Raw genomic sequence first — 14,428 nt, 5'->3', positions numbered from 1 at the left:
TGCTGTGGAAGAAATCTTCCCAATCAAAGTTGAATATTCCCTTTGGACAAGAAGCAGGGGAGAAGCAAAAACAAAACTCCTTGGATATATTAACCCCCAAAGATCAGCAGTAGCAGACATTGTAAGTTTCTGAGATATTTGGTTCTCCAATGTCTACACTCTTCACTACCACTACAGAGGGACCAAGGTCTCAAATACTCTTGGGAGTATAATCTAAATCAGGAAGTTACAAAGCTTACAATGTTGAATATAAAAAGCATTGAAGGTGAAAAAACATATCAAAGATGGGAACAATACTACTAAAATAAGCATAAGGTTCAAAATAAGACATCCAAATCTATCTTGGTATACTGAAGAGAAATGTTGTTGTTAGGTTACAACTCCAAGAGAGAGCCATGAGCCTATGCGTCATACCAAAATCCTAGCTAATATGGAGGCTGAGATCTGAGGACAGAAGATGGAAAGCCACCTAAGCAGCAAATGCCCAGAGACACTTATCTCCAATTAACCAGAAAGTAGTTGGAAGTGAAGGTGTGTTTCAAGGGGTAAGGTGGCAGCCTTGAGTTAAACAGCTAAGTATGAGCTTGAGGTCCTGAGTTCCAACACCAGTAGCAGTGTGCTACATGCATGTGTGCGCTTGCATGTGGGTACGCACTCACACAAACACACACATACACACACACACACAAACATATACACATGAGAGTAGAACAGTGTTCTAACTGCGGAAAGGGATAGAAAACAATTTTATGTGCAATTAATTTTGTTCTGCAGCAATACAAAAGAGAAAGTTGCAGTGTCTCTCTTTTTCACAGCCTCATCATGAATTTGGTAACCCATTCATCCTTCTCTGACTCTACAAGTCACTTATCAGTCCTGAGTTGAGGATGTTTCTATTTGCTTCCACCTGGGCATCTCCCTTTGCATGGTAAAGAGTACCCACACACAGAGCATAAACTTTTGGTAGTTAATTAAAGAGTGTCATAGACTTTCCTGGCCAGGGTGGCTTTGAACAGCAATCCTCAGATCTCAGTTTCGTGAGTAGCCAGGATTATATCTGTAGGCCACAGACACACCTGGCTTAAATTTTTTTTTTTTTTGGGGGTCCGGTCGTGGGGCCTGAACTCTGGGCCTGGGCGCTGGCCCCCAGCTCTTCAGCTCAAGGCTAGCGCTCTACCACTTGAGCCACAGTGCCACTTCCAGCTTTTTCCTTTTTGCTTATGTAGTGCTGAGGAATCGAACCCAGGGCCTCATGCGTGCAAGGCAAGCACTCTACCACTGAGCCACCTTCCCAGCCCCTGGCTTAAATTTTTTTAACAGAACCTTCCCTGAGGTTTAGGGTTAGGGGCATAGCTACTCAGAAGGCTGCTATCTGGAGACTGAAGCTCAAAGTCAGCCCCAGCAGCAAAGTCTGAGACTCTTATCTCCAGTTAACTACCAAAATGTCAGACATATGCTGTGGCTCTAAGTGGCAGAGCACTATCTTGAGAACAATAGCTCAGAGGTAGCGCCTGGGCCCCAGGTAGTTCTAGCCCCAGAGCTGGCACAAAAACAAAAACAAAAAAAAGCTGGGGTGGTGTTAGCTCACCCTTGTAATGTCAGCTATAAAAGAGGCAAACTTGGGAGAATTAAAGTTCACAACTAGCCTTGGCAAAAAAGAAAATACAGTTGTAAAGACTTCATCTTAATGAAAAATGCTGGGTGAAGGGAACACATCCTAGTTGGCAAGGCCAGACCTGCACAAAAACCAAGAGATCCAGTCTGAAAATTAACTAAAGAGAAAGGGCTGAGGGGCATGGATAAATGGCAAAACACCAGGCTAGCAAGTGAAAGGCCTTAAGTGTAAACCCAATGCCAATACAAATATCAACATAAATAATGAGTAGTATAATTATGAAAGATATGTGGCTTGAAAGTTCTCCAGCAGTTAGGGGAAAAAAGAATAAATTACACACTTCAAAAGGTCCATTGGAAAAAAATCCAAATGAACCATTTAAAAGAATAAAATGCTTTTTATAAATATTGCCATTTCCCTTTCAAGAATGCCCACAATATGCTCTAGCATTTGTATGGGGATCGGTCCCAGTCCTATGGCTTGAACTTAGGGCCTGGACACTGTTGCTGAACTTTTCTACTCAAAGCTAGTGCTCTACCACATGAACCACAGCTCCACTCCCTCCTACTTGGTGGTTAATTGGAGATAATAATTTTGAGGACTTTCTGGCCAGGCTAGCTTTGAACTGAGATCTTCAGATCTCAGCCTACTGAGTAGCTAGGATTACAGCCATGAGCCACCAGTCCCTGTCTAAGCCTAGCTTTGTTTTTTAAAGCCTAGCTTTTTTACTGGCTATTAGAGATGGAGTCTCACAGATTTTTTTTTTGATTGGTCGTGGGGCTTGAACTCTGGCCTTGGGCGATATCCCTGAGCTCTTTAGCTCAAGGCGAGTGCTCTACCACTTGAGCCACATTGCCACTTCCGGTTTTCTAGTGGTTTATTGGAGATCAGAGTCTCACAGACTTTCCTGCCCCAGCTGGCTTTGAACCATGATCCTCAGATCTCAGCCTCCTGAGTAGCTAGGATTACAAGCGTGAGCCACTGGCACCTGGCTTCACAGGTTTTTATATCTGGATGGCTTTGAACTTCAACTCTCCCATTCCCAGCCACAGGAGTAGCTACGATTACATTATATCCCACACATCTTACACTGGATACTGAAGAGCTTGTAATCTCAAGTAACACCAGACAACAAAACAAATAAAAGAAAAGAAAACAAATCCAAAGAAAACTCTCTTGATTATGGCCAAAGGAATAAGCAAGTAGGGAAAAAAATAGGCAGAGAAAGAAATTCCTGTTTCTTCTTCTTGATGCCTTTACATTTTGTCCATAACTAGAAAGGAACTCAGAGGTAAGCATTCTTACCACTAAAGTCAGGTTTCTAGTACTATTTGGTCTACTTTTGTTTCCAATTGACTGGTTAATTTTCCCCAAGTTAGCTTAGATATGCTGACTATATACGTAACTCTACATTGTGCGCCTCTTTTGAGATAAGATCTAAAAAACGATGGGCTGGGAAGGTGGCTCAGTGGTAGAGCGCTTGCCTTGCATGCATGAGGCCCTCCATTCGAATCCCTAGCATGACATAAGCAAAAAGAAAAAAAGCCGGAAGTGGTGCTGTGGCTCAAGTGGTAGAGCGCTAGCCTTGAGCTGAAGAGCTGAGGGACAGCACCCAGGCCCAGAGTTCAGGCCCCATGACCGGACCCAAAAAAAAAAAAATCTAAAAAACGAATTGCTTTGGGTAGCCCCAATCTACAGTCCTCAGTATCTTTACCTCAAGAGTAGTTATGATAACAGAGTAAGCAAACAAGAAAAAAGAAGGCTAAAACCATAGAGGCCCTAAGGAAGCATAAATCTATATCACCACAGACTAAGTATGGTATAGAAACTTCCATCCCATTTGGAAGCTGTGTCCAGGTAGAAGAATTGTGCTCCCTTTTTCAGGGGGCATTAATCTTAATTCAGATGAGAGTACCAGTGGCACCAAGCAGCCTGGGATAATATTTTCCTAATGCAATGGCTGCAATTATCATCCAAGAGCCAGCCTGAACCCCAATTATACCATATATGGAGGGTATACATTAGACATCTGCCCAAATCATTAGATGGTGGAGGAAGAACCCAGGCTGCTTGACTCTAGAACCCACAGCAGAAGCAGGTAGCCCGAGTTAGCACTTTAAACCTACTCCCAAAGATGCACTTGTCATTCCTTCACATACCAACATGTGGGCATCACCACCACAGAAACTGATAATCAGACTTCCACTCTCAGGGGTGGCAGCAGCAAAGCAAACGGAGGCAATTCCCTCAGCCTCTATGGTTGCAGAAGGTAGCTCCTACCTGGACCTCTAGCAGTCCCAGTGGTGGGACTACAGAAAATGCAGGCAGGTTAGGAGAGAAACACAAAGGTCTGATGCTTAGATACATGTAATCATACAAAATAGCATATATCAAAATGAACAAAGAGGGAGGTTTTTTTTCCTTCATTTATGTTTTTGGTTTCTTTTTGTCTTATTTTGTCCATTTATCTGTCTTTGCAAGGTTAAGAGGAGCATAGAAATGAAGGGACAAAGGGTGAACAAATGTAGCAGCGGTACTCACCAGACACTATTGTGAAAATGAGCAACACAACTGGGGATGGGAGGGAAAAACAGAGTGAGAGAAGGAGCGAGATTGTCCAAAAAGAAATGTACCCTTGGCTAGATACAGGTGGCTCACATCTGTAATCCTAGTGTCTCAGAGGCTGAGATCTGAAGATTGTGGTTCAAAGCCAACCTGGGCAGGAAAGTCTATGAGACTCTTATCTCCAACCACCAGAAAACTGGAAGTGATACTGTGGCTCAAAGTGGTAGAGCAGAAAATCTCAGGGACAGAGCCCAGGCCCTGAATTTAAGCCCCACAGCAGAAAAAGGAGAAGAGAAGAGAGGAGAGGAGAGGGGAGGGGAGGGGAGGGGAGGGGAGCTTTTATCTGACTTATTTAACTATAATTCCTCTGTATATCATCTTTGAAATAACGATAATAGAATGCATGCAAGGACTCACCATCCCCAAAACTAATCCTATTTCCTTCCCCCAGGAAGAATTCAGAAGCCTGGATTTGCACACTGCGTGCCATCAGCAATTCCTGCCTCTCTCCCTCCCAATTAGAGTGAGGAACCAAACACAGAAGGATAGGAAATCTGGTGCTTTAGGGTTTGTACTCATGAGCCAATACTGAAGCACTGTATCTACATTCCTAATCCTTTTAGGTTGCATTGCCCTTTGAATAAGGTCCCACCATTTTCCCTGAGCAGCCTTGGGCTTTTAGTCTAGCAAGAGGCACAACAGCACATTGTGCATGTGTGTCTGTCTGTGTCTGTGTCTCTGCTAGTCGTGGGTAGTGGATCTAGCGATTCTCCCACTCCCACTTATCTTTCTTCCTTTTGATGGTTGTTCTATCACTTGGGCTAGGCCTGCAGGGCCACAGCCACTTTTCTGGAGAAGATCAAGCTGTGCCTCTGCCTGGACTGGCCTTAAACAAGTATCAACCCACAGCAACTTTGGTCCTCAAATAGCTAGAATAACACAAGTGGGTCACTATAGACACAGAAACAGAATTTGTACAACAGAGGCCTTACTGTACCATAATTCTACCCTGTTTCTACCCACTCAATAGGAACTTCAGCTTTCTTTAAATAATGCCACTGGGACACCACAGTCCAGGAAAGACTAGAATCTTCAGTCCTCTTTTGGAGGCTGAAGCCTAGTGGAGGAACTTCGTTCCCAGTCTCAGAGTTCATTAGCTGACATTCAGTAAAATTAAGGATGATGATGATGATGATGATGATGATGATGATGATGATGATGATGATGATAAAGATCCAATGGCACCAGGAGACCTGAGGCCATACTTTTCCCCTCCTTTGCCTGGCAGTACCACCCATGAACAAGCTGGAGCCCCAACGGCACCAATATGAAAGGGGAGATGAATTCTGCCCAAATGCTGACATCAGTGGAAACTCGGGAAGAAATACTCTTGCCCTGACCCCAGGACCTCACAGCAGGCTAAGGAAGCTGAAGTTCGCATTTTAAACCTGTTCTCCAAGAAGTACTTGCATATCCCTCTTCTCTGCATAGTAGCATCATCAACAAACCAACCTGAGGATCAAAGCATTAAACCTTGCCATGCTGGAAACAGGTGGGCAATTTTATCTGGCCATACTGTCAGTGGAGAAGAACTCGTGGATGGTTAGGACCTCTATTGCTACCAGCAAGCATCAAGAGACAATTCAGGAGACTCATCACCATCACTAACCCCCTCCCCCACCACACACCTTCTTAGAACACTGCAGAGGATTTAGAATTCTGCACTTTCACACAGTTTGCCAGCAACATCTGGTGCCTCTCTCCTTACCAATTAGAATGACATCACACAACAGAACAGGGAGGAATGAGGGTTTTTTTTAAATTTAGTTTAGTTTAGTTTTTTAATAGGGGAAGGGGTGTTTTAGGGTTTGACATAAGCTAGAAATATACCAGTGGAGCTTCATCCCCAGGCCTTTATGGTTTCAGTAGAATTTGAACAAGGTCTCACATTTTTCCCTAGGCCACTGTGAGCTTCCAATCTAGGGAGAAGAGAATCACCACAACAGGCCATGTTGGGTATGTGCTGGTCCTGGTCATGGATTCAGGGATTCATTGGCTCTCACATAGTTTTCTAGGGGTTTCTTTTGGGGGGGGGTGCAGAGTGCATTCTATTATTTAGTCCATGCTGCAAGTACCATGGCTAGTTTTTCTTTTGAAAACTGAAGCTGTACTAAATTTTGCATAGCTTGGCCTCAAATTAAGATCCACCCACAAACACCTTTGCTCCCCAATTACCTCTGATAACTGGAATGGGCCACTGTACCCACCAGAGGCATCATTTTAACACCACAGGCCCTGCTGAAACATAATGCCATCAGAGAACCACACAATAAATATGGATAGAGATTCTAGATCTCTTCTTGACACTGCAGGCAGCAGGAGGATCATGTTCCCACTCTCAGAGGATATTAGCTGAAATTTAGAGGGGAAGACCAGTAGCACTACATGTCTGAGGACATATTTTCTTCCTTCTATGACACAAACAAGATTGAGGAGGACTGCCAACTGGACCAGGCAGAAAGTAGAAGTACTCTGCCAACTGCAGGCATTAGTGGATACCCAAAGAAGACACAGATTACCTGACCCTGGATGACACAACAGAATTAACCACAGTTAGCACTTAAAACCTGTTCCCAAACATGCACATGTCGTCTTGTCTTCTCTATTTGATGATGACTTCAAAGGACCATCTGACAACCAGACTCAGCAAGGTGACAAATTGCCAGGCAACAATGTGGTCCAAACCAGTACTGCCAGGGGAGATCTTGGGAGCCCTTATGGCCTTTGCACCCCTAGCTGACAGAATCTGTGGATGACTAAGGTGGAGAATCAGCATCCACACAATGTCTCTACTTTTCTCCATACACATACACACCTTCCCTCCTCTTGGGGTGCATTTGCTGCGGTGGCCCAGGATCCCCATGCAGCCTAGGGACATCCTTTCCTACTAAACTGCCTATATCAAATACTAGGATGCAACCTCCTCTGTACTAATCATGTCAGAAGAGAGATACTGCATGTTTGGTACCTATAGCACCTCTAGCGGGTATTCACAAGTGATACAGACAAACACACCTCCTGGCCCCTAGTCCTGCCCCTATGGGGTATTTAGTAGCCTGGCTTTTGCATAACTGAGAAGCATGGTCACTTGTCCCTCACCCTCCCAATTAGATTAGGGACCAGTCACAGATAGAAGAAAGGGGAGAAATAAAGGTGTTTTTTTGTTTTTTATTTTTTTTTAATGCAGGTGGGGTGGGAAGATTCACATTTAGACTCCTAAGCCCGCATTGTACCACTGGAGCTACACCCCTGTCCTTTTTTAAAGGTTTAGTTACATTTTTTTAATAAGTTCTCAGAATTTTCCCTGAACCCTTTTCTCCATTTAAGCACAATATGCATCACCATACTGACGTCCTTTGTGTGCGTCTGTGCGTCTGTGTGTGTGTGTGTGTGTGTGTGTGTGTGTGTGTGTGTGTGTGTGTGTGTGTGTGTGTTGTGATGAGACTTGGATTTAGGGATTTATACAGTGTTGCTTCATTTTCTTGTTTTGGGGGTCTGATCTATCACTTGGGGCATGCCTCCAACCAATCTGATGTAGCTTTTTTTGTTGAGATTGAATCCATGCCAACAGTTTTGCTGTTCAACTGAAGAATCCCATATTTTGTTCTCTGAATAACTAGGATAACAAGACTGAGCCACCATACCTAGAAGAAGGCATATTTTGACAGCATTGGCCCTCAGAACAATAATGCCACCATATCATCACAGACAAAATGGGGTCTCTAGACTTGGGGCACTTTGTTTGGCTGCAGCCATTGAAGGAACGATGGAAGGGAACTTCACCTCTCCCCTTAGCAATTAGGAGCTGCAATTGCGTGGGGAATCTCAGTGACATAAAGCAGCCTAGGGAAGTATTTTCCTCAGGTGGCATCATCCAAAAGGGAGGCTAAACCACAGTACAGAGGTGTACTCTACCAACTACTCTCATCAATGCATACCCTGAGACCATCACAGCCTGCCTTACTCCCACCCTACTCCACAGCAGAATCACATAGACAGATTTAGCACCTGAAACCTGCTCCCAAACAAGTACTTGTCATCTCCCAGATCCCTTATAATGTACCTGACAATCACCAGACCTAATAAGGATCAGACTTCTGAACTCTGACCAAGCCTATTAGCTAGAAATCAATTTTCTCTGCCACAGAAGTGCCAGCAGAAACTCATGGGCAGTTAGGCCCACCATCTCATGCAGATGATACAGGTGGGTGTCATGCTCCTGTCCATATTGCCCTGCACGTGAAGAGTGCTTAGAAACCAAGACATAGACACAGTGTGCCTGCATTATCTCATGCCCCTAGGCTTCCAGTTATAGTGAGATACCAATCACAGATTGGATGGCAAAGAGAAATCAGTGTCTTCTGGGGAGTGGCAAGATGATATATTGTAGGTTGTACTCATAAGCTGGACTCATTCTATTGGAGGTATACTCTAAGTCCCTTTTCATTTAGTTGTATTTTTAACACATTCTCCCAAATTTCCTTAGGCAACTTTTAGTCGATTGAGAGGTACACCACGCTTGATGCTGAGAGTGTGCATGTGTGTGCATGTGTTGGTCACAGGACTTACACTGAAGCATTCTCCTATTCTTCAGCTTTTTTGCTTTCAGGAGGCATTCAATCACTTGAGCCATACTTCTTCTCTGAACAGGTGCTTTATATTGTTGAGATTATGAATGCCAAATATTCTTGCCTGGGCCAAACTCATTCCACAATCCACCCTCACCCACTTTTGCTGTACAAGTAGCAAGGACATCAAGAATGAGCCAGGGGAAATACTATTTTAACAGCACAGGCTTTACTGAAACATAATTCCAACCTGTCCCTCACACTAGAGGGACTAGAGACTTCAGTCCTCTTTGGAAGCTGCAGCCAAGGAGAGGAACTGCATTCCCACTCTCAGAACATATAAGCTCAGATTCAGTGGGGAAGTCCAGTAGCACTGAGTAGCCTGCATATATACTATCCTCCTCTCCACTGCCCAGGGGCTTAGTCCAAGAACATGCCAGGAACCCAACTGTACTAGGCTGTAGGGCAAGAGATATTCTAACCAATTGCTGGCATTAGTGGATACCAGAGAAGAACCCAGAAGACTGGATGCTGGACCCCACAGCAAAAGAAAGTAACCACAACACTTTAAATTTGATTACCAAGAAACACGTGCCATCCCATTTTTCATACCTGAGGGTGTCTTCAAAGGATCAACTTAAGACCAGATCTCTGGACCTGGCCATTCACCAAACAGCTAGGTAGCAATTTGTTCAACCCCAGTACTGCCAGTAGAGATCTCATGGGCCTTAAGGACTTTAGAGCTCCCAACCAGCTTCTGAAGATGATGCAGATGGAAGATCAGTGCCAAATATTGTCCTGAAGCTGCAGAGGATTTAGAAGTCCAGATTTTTACAAAGTTGGCCAGCAACAACTCCTCTCCTACCCCCACATTAGAGTGAGGGACAAATCACAGACAAAAGGACGGGAAGAAATGATTTGTTTTTTTTCTGTGGTAGAAGGGTTTAATCAAACCGAAGGAAGTATATAAATGTATCTATAACCTCAGTCCTTTTAAGTTTCCTTTTAGTCTAAATAAAATCACAATTTTCACTAGGTTGCCTTCTGCTTCCAAGTCAGCCAGAGGTAAGCTACCAGGACATGCTGCTCTGTGTGTGCAGGTTGGGGGACCTGGATTCAGTGATTTGCCTCTCTCATAGGTTTCTTGATTTGGGTGGGGGATGAAACATCACTTGTGCCATGCCACCAGTACACACATCTACTATTTCCTCTGCCCCCGTGGTGCACAAGAGAACTCCTGCATAAGTAGTACCCATCACAACCCCAGCTGAAATCTGCAGATGATGCAGGCAAAGGCTGATCCTCTACCTCTCTCTATTGCCCTGTCTCTATAGAGTCTTCAGTAACTTGGATTTTCACAGTATAAGTAGCAACTCATGTCCCTCACCCATCCAATTAAAGTGAGGGGCTAATCACAGACAGAATGAGGGAAAATGGACTTTCGTGAGGAGGTGGAGTCTTAAGATTTGGGGTACCATTTCTGCCTGTAGCCAGTGAGGGAATGGTGGAGGGGAACCTTGCCTCTCCCTTAGGAATCACTAGCTGGGATTGAGTAAGGAATCCCAGTGACATAGGAAATATTTTCCTCCACTGGTTGGTAGCATCATCCAGAGGGAGGCTGAACTGGAGTACAGAGGTGTAGTCTACCAACTACTATCATCAATGCATACCCAGAGAGAAACACAGCCTGTTGTTGAGACTTTGGGGCAGGAAATATTTTTTTGCCTGGGCTAGCCTCAAGCCTAGACCCACCCAAACCTACCCACACCCACCCTTGCTCCCCCATTTTCTAGAATAAGAATGGGCTATCACAGCCATTAGAAACACCATTTTAACCACACAGATTCTCTCTAGTGCCACCTGGATCACCATAGACTAACTACAGACTTTGTCATTTTAATACAGAGCCAGCTAAGGGGACCTTGTTCCTCCCCTCAGGGAGCAGTCACCATACTTCATTTGGCAAATCAGTAGCAGCACCAAGCAGCCTGGGGCCATACATTCCTATTCTATTTTCTGGCATCCTCAACCAAGAAGAGGCTGGAGCCTCACTTGCACCAGGCACAAAGGGAAGGTGTCTTCTGCCAAGTGCTGGCATTAGTGCATTCCTGAAGTGACCCCAGGCCTGCTGATCACATGACTTCACAGTAACAGCAACAGGTAGCCAGAGTTTGTATTTTAACCCTTCTCCCAACCAGTGCACAACACTAATTAGCAATTTTCATCCCTCTTTGCTGCTAGTACCTTCATCATGTAGTGTAAGCATCAGACTCCATACCTGAGTTTCCAGGCAAAGAGCTAAAAGGCAACTTCCTCCTCCACAGTGTTATCAGCATTTAGCTGGTTGGTGGAGAGATTGCACAAAAGAATCCTGTAGAGGGTACATGCAGGTCTTCTTCCTCCTGTCATTGGTACCATGCCAGGAGACACAATAAAAACCAGGACTTTCACACAGTCTGCCAATGGCTACTTGTGCCTCTCATTCTTCCAAGCAGAGGGAAAGAATGGTCACAAAGAACAAAGCATAGAGAAAGATATTCTTTTTTCCTTGGTGCCAGACTTGGGGCTTGAACTCGGAATGAACCCTGTCCCTGAGCTTTTCTACTCAAAGTTAGCACTCTATCATTTGAGCCACAGCTCCACTTCCTGCTTTTTCTGTGAATGTGGGGGGAGGGTAATTGGAGATAAGAGTCTCAGGGACTTCCCTCCCCAGGCTGGCTTTGAATGGCAATCCTCACATCTTAGCTTTCTGAGTAACTAGAATGGCAGGCATGAGCCATGGTGCCTGGTTCTTGAAATTTCTGTAAAGGAATCAATATAAAACTATGTACATAGTGGGAGGGGCGGGGGAAGGATGGGAAGGGATGGGAAGGGGAAACAAAGGAGGAGGCTACAATGCTTGATAAGAAATGTACTCATTATCTTGCCCATGTAATTGTAACCCCTCTGTACAGTATTTTCACAATTAAAAAAAAAAACTATGTATAGACCACTGTTTAGCATTCTTTACAATAAAGTAATACAGAGGTAACATTCTGAGTACTAAAAAGTTCTTTTTCTGGCTTTTGTGGAACCAGTAACTTAGTATTTAAAAGATTGAGTATACTGGTAAGGAATAGATTGGGGTTTAAGAAAAAAAAGCATCCAGGCAAGGAATGTGGCTTAGTGGTAGAGTGCTTACCTGCTCTGGGTTTGATTCCTTGATACCACATAAACACAAAAAAATAATTTTAAAAGCATCCAAATCAATAATTATTTGATTTTGTCCACTCATTTAGGCCAACAGGTCTTAAATTTTCAAAGTCTCTAACTGCCTGATTACATTTCCACACATCGAATCTTATATATCCCAGGATTCATGAGCTTTCAGTACACAGATTCCAATATTCTGTACATGATTGGCTCACTACAGAAACTTTTCAATATATACCGAGTTTTGCATAGCTAATTAAATGATTTATGTTTGTCTTAATTTTCCCATCTGGGTTGGAGGAAGTTTTTGGTAATGGTAAATATTTTTCATTCAGGACACTTTGCATACAACCTATTGCATTTAGATATCTATGGCAGAGGCAGGAGAATCTAAAGTTTGATGCCAGCTTGTGTAGCTAGCAAGTTTAATTCCAGCAAGGGCTGCCTAATAAACCAGTCTCAGAAAAGCCCCCAAAACAAAAACAAAACAAGAACATACCTCCCCCAAAAGGGCCAAGGATGTCACTGAGTGATACATCATTTGCCTAGCATTTGCACGGATGGGGTTTGGTGCCTATCACCTCTAAAAATCAAAATATCAAAAACAAGAAAACTACCACTGTAATTTTACACACACACACACACACACACACACACACACACACACACAAATAAAAGAAATTTAGAATGGTCCTGTAGTTAAAGACGTGTTCTGATTAAGTAATAACAAAAAAACTTGCCTAAAATTTAAGGAAACTTGTTATCAAAAGAAGAAGAAATATACCATGGAAGCAAATATTCTTTTCTGATAGAGGAAGCAACTACAAAAAAAGCCTTTATTATATTTGTTCAAAGTATCCAGTGGTATTGATGCAAAACCAGTATCTCAACAATATGTTCAATACTACTTTCAAAACCAATATATCAAAAATTAAAAACTAAACATATAAAACTTGAAGTTATTGTTTCATACCATTAGTTCAAAAAGCAAGGCTCAGAAAGATCTATCTATATAGTATGTATATACATAGGTATATAAACAATTCAAACAATTACTAAGCTTCATCTTCTGAATCCCAAAGGATTCTCTTTTCATAAAAAGCAATTACAATCTGAGGACATTTCACATTTACCTCTTTTCCTGGCACCAACTCAGCTTCCTCTAATCTTTCCACTTCATGAGGAACATCAGTCCCCTACTACTTTCTGTAACAGCAATTATTCATTCAGGCTCAAGACCTCTAGCAAAGCCCCTTGGGTTGTCACCAGCATCTCTTTTATTCTCTGATGTGCTATCATCAGATTCATTGTCAGATAAAGCAGCTTTTTGAGGATTTAGAAAATGCTCAACTAACTCTGGACAATTTAAATGTTCTTCCTGTTGCCAGGTATTATCAGCATCTGAATATCCCTTCCATTTCAGGAGATATTCTACCTGGCTGCCTACTACATGTTGGCCCACTAATTTCTCTACTTCAAATTCTTCAAGTTTTTCAGATTTTCTGTTGTTTCCCTCTTCTTTTGGGTATTGTAGTTTCTTTGGAGGCCATTTTTTTTATTGCAGATATGAAGAGCTATTATAAACACCTCAGATGCTCCTAGTTGCAATCCTGCGACTCTTATCTCCAATTAACCACTAAAAAGCTGTAAGTAGAGCTGTGGCTCACATGGTAGAGTGCTAGTGTTGAGCAAAAGAAGCTCAGGTACCGCACCCTGAAGCAGACAGAAAACATAAAAATAATAAAACATTAGACTATGCCAGATGCCAGTGGATCACCCCTATAATCTTAGCTTCTCAGGAGGCTGAGATCTGGTGACTCTCATCACACTCTAAGTCCATAAAATAAAGTCTTGAAAAATTGTTCTAGGCTAGTCAAGTGCTGGTGGCTTATGCCTACAATTCTAGCTACTCAGGAGGCCCAGATCTAAGGATTGAGGTTTAAAGCTATCTGGAGTAAGAAAATCTATGAGAGTCTTAACTACAGTTAACCACCAGAAAATTGGAAGTGGTGTGGCTCAAAGCGGTAGAGCACTAGCCTTGAGCAGAAAAGCTCAGTGACAGTGCCCAAATGGAGTTCAAGTCCCACAATCGAGAAAAATACAAAGAAATAGAATATGCTGTCTCCAAGAAAATCTGTTCAAGTATAGTAACACTAAAAAGTAAAGAATAAAAAGGTAAAAAAAATTGCACTATACAAACTTTAATTTTTCAAAAGCAAGAGTGATTCTATATTAATATCAGATTGACAAGAGGACTCACCCAGTAGAGGCATACCTAGGATGTGCTATTCTTCCAACCAACCAATCCTAACAACATTAGTGAAATGTTGTCTATCAGAGAAGCTTGTTAGAAATTCAGGCACTGGTGGCTCACATCTGTAATCCCAACTACCTAGAAGGCTAAGATCTGAGGATCATGGATCCAAGC

The 14,428-nt window shown here is 43.0% G+C and overlaps 1 pseudogene; it reads right to left on the bottom strand.

Annotated features, from left to right (window-relative positions):
• Positions 1-13,599, bottom strand: part of LOC122111732 — a 37,789-nt pseudogene extending 24,190 nt beyond the window's left edge.
• Between the last annotated feature and the right edge of the window lie 829 nt (positions 13,600-14,428).

Source organism: Dipodomys spectabilis, unplaced genomic scaffold (genome assembly GCF_019054845.1).
Source record: "Dipodomys spectabilis isolate Male_0828 unplaced genomic scaffold, ASM1905484v1 ptg000087l, whole genome shotgun sequence".
In the NCBI taxonomy this organism is placed as follows: Eukaryota; Metazoa; Chordata; class Mammalia; order Rodentia; family Heteromyidae; genus Dipodomys; species Dipodomys spectabilis.
This window is presented reverse-complemented; position numbering and strand designations above follow the sequence as displayed.